The following is a 4,177-nucleotide window of genomic DNA, read 5'->3' on the forward strand; positions in this document are numbered from 1 at the left end:
TTGTGTGGTGTGGGGTAGGGGGTATAAGCGGGGCCACTGTAAGGCTGAGATGCGCAGATTCAAACCTTACCCACCATGCCCTCTGTGAGTGATCTTGGGACAGCCGTCTTGCCCTAAGCCTCGCTTTTCCTCATCTGTGAAATGGGGTCATGGTGGGGCTGCAAGAAGGGTTAGTGCAGTGCCTGGCGGGGGGAGAGTGTGTGACTGATGGCCTAGCAGGATGGGTTAGTCAGGAGTTGAGCTCAGCCTGGACGGTGGGTGTATTCATTTCCTGGGGCCGCTATAACAAATGACCACAAAGTAGGTGCCTTAAAACAACAGAAATGTATCCTCTCACTTCTGGCTCTAGAGGCCAGAAGTTCAAGATCAAGATGGGGGCAGGGCTGTGCTCCCTCCAGAGGTGCTAGGGGAAGCTCCTCCCTGCCTCTTGCAGCTCCTGGTGGCTCCGGACAGTTCCTAGCTGTGGCCACATGACTCCCATCTCTCCCTACATCCTCAGCTGGCCTTTCTCCTCTCTTCTGTCACACAGACGCCTGTCACTGGATCTAGAGGTCACCCTAATCCAGGATGACCTCATCTCAAGATCCTTAATGGCATCTGAAAACACGTTTTTTTCAAATAAGGTCACATTTGAAGATTCAAACCCCCTAACCTGGGGGTTAGGATGCGGCACATCTTTTGGGGGGGGTGTCACCATTGAACCCGCTACAGTGGGCACTGGCATATTTTCAGCATAATCTGCCTTTTCTCTTTCTCCTGGCTTGTCCCCACTTTCCTTTTTTATCTATTTCTTTTTTAGAGACGGCTAAAGTTTTGCTCACTCCTCTCATGTCCCTTGCACCTCTTATTTGTCACTTCTGGGCTTTTTCCTGACCTGCCCCGGCATCCGTGACTTACTTCTGCAGCCTGATTTACAGGCAGCAGGACAGGGGCTGGGAGAGCTCCACCTCGTCACCGTCACGCATCACTGAACACACAGGACAGCCAGCAGGGGAGCGTTCTCCAAGTCTGTGGTGCCTGGGCCACTGAGCCCAGCAGAAGGCCTTTGCATGAGGCTGCAGGCTCCCTGGGGGTCTGGAGGACGCCGGGTCACCAGGTGACCACAGAGGCCAGTTCCCCTGGCCAGCCGGCTCCAACCACCTCCCTAACACTTCCCTCCTTGCGCTCTGTCCGTCGGCCTGAGGCTGTCTTCCTCAGTTTGGGGGGTACCTCCTGGTCACCCCATCTCTCGTCATTTCCCTAAGTGTAGAGCTCCATCCTGACACACCTGGCGGGGTAGGAGGGGTTCAGATCCTGGCCCTGCTCAGTGACCGGGGCAAATCATTTAATTCCTGGTCTCAGGTTCCTGTTCTGTTTGGTGGGAATTATAGTAACACGCACCTCATCGGGCCACTGAGTGAAAGGCTGCAAGCAGTGTGCTCACAGCAATGCCCGGACTGCAGTGGGTACTCAGAACCGTCAGCCGCAAGCTGACCCTAAAATTCATAGGGACCCCAAATAGACAAAACAATCTTGAAAAAGAACAACCAGGTTGGAAGGGTCACTTGCTGATTTCAAAACATCTCACAAAGCTACAATAATCAAAACAGCATGGTTCTAGCCTAAGGACAGACATGGAGACCGATGGAACAGAATAGAGAGGCCAGAAACAGGCCCTCACATCTGTGGCTGCTGGATTTTTGACAGGTGGCCATGTCCATTCAATGAGACAGGACCGTCTTTTTCAACAAATGGTGCTGGGACAATAGGACTGCCACACTCACAGGAATGGAGTTGGATCCCACCTCACAGAATTAACACAAACAGTAACTCGAAATGAATCAAAGACCTAAATGCAAGAGCTAAAGCCGTACAATTCCTAAAAGAAAACCCATAGGGGTGAATCTTCACGACCTTGGATCGGGCAGCAGATCTTGGGTGTGACACCAAAAGCATGAGCAGCAAAAGGAAAAGTAGACGCACTGGACTTTATCAGAACAACCATCAGGATCCTGACCTCCCGTCCCTAATTGTGTGATCCCGGGCTGACGGCCCTGAGCTCTGAACTCCTGCCTCTACAGAGGGGATGGCTGTCATGGCCTTTTGTTGTTTGGGAGGGTCAGTCGCGGGAAGGACTCAGCTCTGTGCCTGGCATGTGACACAGTGGCACTTAGCTAGTGTGAGCGGCGATGCTGATGGTGATGATGACGATGGTGATGCTGATGGTGATGATGATGCTACAAAGAATTCCCACTGAGGGTGACGTGTTTTCATAACACACACAGACTGTGGTCGCAGGGGCCATCCTCCTTTTCCTCTGCAGATTCTTGCTCCTGGCACCCGGCAGACTAGCTTAGCAGTGCTCCAGCCTCTGAGGTGTGAGTGTGACTGTGAGAAAGTGTGTGCGTGAGTTTATGAGTGAGTGTGTGGGTGTGAGTGTGTATTGTGTGAGAATGTAAGTGTATGTATTTGTCCACGTGAGTGCATGTATGTGTAAGGGAGTGTGCATGTGTTATGTGTGAGTGTGTGCATGTGTGTATGTGAGTGTGTGACCTGCTTCCTTCCCTGGCCAGCGGGGCCACTGTGTGGACACCCCCTGGCAGGGTCATTGCTGCCCCAGGGAAGGGCCGCAGCCACTGCCGTGCTCTGTCCCGAGGCGCCCCGTGCCCTCGGCCCTCAGTGGACGGACAGCACCTCCAGTGCACAGGCCACAGTAGGTGGCACTGTGGTTAGACGTGGTGGGGGACTTCCTCATCCTGGACAGTCCTCAGGAGCTGCTCACGTCTTTGCGTGTGGTGCTTGGGGCTGGGCAGTGTGGCTGCGGGTGCCCGCACGGCTGTTCCTGTCCCTTGCTCCACGAGGGCCCCAGGCAGGGCTGCGGCATCTTGCTGGCCGCCCTGCTCGCCCCTCCACTGGGCAGCTGGTTGGTGGCCCTGCGGGTTTCTTGCCTATCTTCACGGGTAACTGCATTCTTTTCCTCTGCTGGTTTTTGGTGAACATGTTCTCGCCTTTTCCCCATCTGACATATTTTCTCGCTCTCGCCCATCAGATCGAGGTCTCTCTGGCAGGGCTTAGAGCGTGGGGAGGGTCCCCTGCTCTGATGGTGGGCTGGGCTGGGTCTCCTTCACACCGGTTCTCACCCTCAGGGGTGCTGTTCTCGGCACCTTGCCACGAACATGTGTGGCTATCGTCTGCTACTGGAACTTGACCTCGCAAGGGTTCTTGGGGCAGCCCACATACCTGGGGACCCCCCGGGAGCTGGAGGTCAAGTTCTGCTCCTCAAAGTTGGCCTGACGGCCACTTGGGGACCATCACGCCGCTGGGTTCGTTGAGGACCAAGGTCACAAGCTGCCTTGGTCAGAAGCTGAAATTCAGGATGGGGAGGGGTGTCTGGGCACGAGGACCAGAGACGGGTTTTCTGATTATGCTGAAGTGTCGAGGAGGCATTCAAGCGGGACTCCCAGACCATGCCATCTGTCCACGGCAGCTGTTAGAGACGGGGAGATCGGGTCTCACGGGCAGCCAGATGCTCCCTGCCTGCTTGAGGTCCGGGTCACCTTGGAGACTCAGAAGCCAGGCAGCTACACTCTGGGCCGGGCCAGGGTCTTTTCTCTAAGGAAGGACATACAGCAGGAAGCACTGTGGTTAGACGTGGAGAGGGACTTCCTTGTCTTGGATGGGCGGCAGCTTGAGTCTTCACACCCAGTCCTTGGGTGTGGGGAGCATGGCTGGCCTGAGGCCGGGGGATGAGGAACTATTCAGAAAGAGAATGCTTTCCATGCGGCTGTCCCGGGCCTGATGGACGCCCCAGAGCTGCCCCGTCCGACGCAACTGACAATGAATGAAATGGTCTGTGTGCACTGCCCACTATGGGTGGTAGCCCTGGCCTCACATGGCTACTAGCATTAGAAATGTGGCATAGGGACCAGAGACCTGAATTTGAATGTTACAAAATTTTACCTGATTTAAACTCCACAGCCACATGTGGCTGGAAGCACGAGGCCTTTCTGGAGGGAGGCCGGCAGGGGGTGGCCCATTCCCCAGGGAGCGAGGCGGCCGGGTCCTTAGGGCAGCCTGTGGGTTTTCTTCAGGGGCCTGGGTCTGCCCAGGTCTCTGCATGATCGCGTGTCTGCCCACGTGCCTGGGTCTGCCGACGTGCCCGCGTGTCCGCCCACGTGTGCCCGGGCACACGGAAGAG

The 4,177-nt window shown here is 55.6% G+C and overlaps 1 protein-coding gene across 1 annotated transcript in view; it reads left to right on the forward strand.

Annotated features, from left to right (window-relative positions):
* NCOR2 (nuclear receptor corepressor 2) overlaps nt 1–4,177 on the forward strand; it is a 160,842-nt gene that overhangs the window by 54,693 nt on the left and 101,972 nt on the right.

The sequence above is a fragment of the Lipotes vexillifer genome, unplaced genomic scaffold, assembly GCF_000442215.2.
Source record: "Lipotes vexillifer unplaced genomic scaffold, Lipotes_vexillifer_v1.1 scaffold21, whole genome shotgun sequence".
In the NCBI taxonomy this organism is placed as follows: domain Eukaryota; kingdom Metazoa; phylum Chordata; class Mammalia; order Artiodactyla; family Lipotidae; genus Lipotes; species Lipotes vexillifer.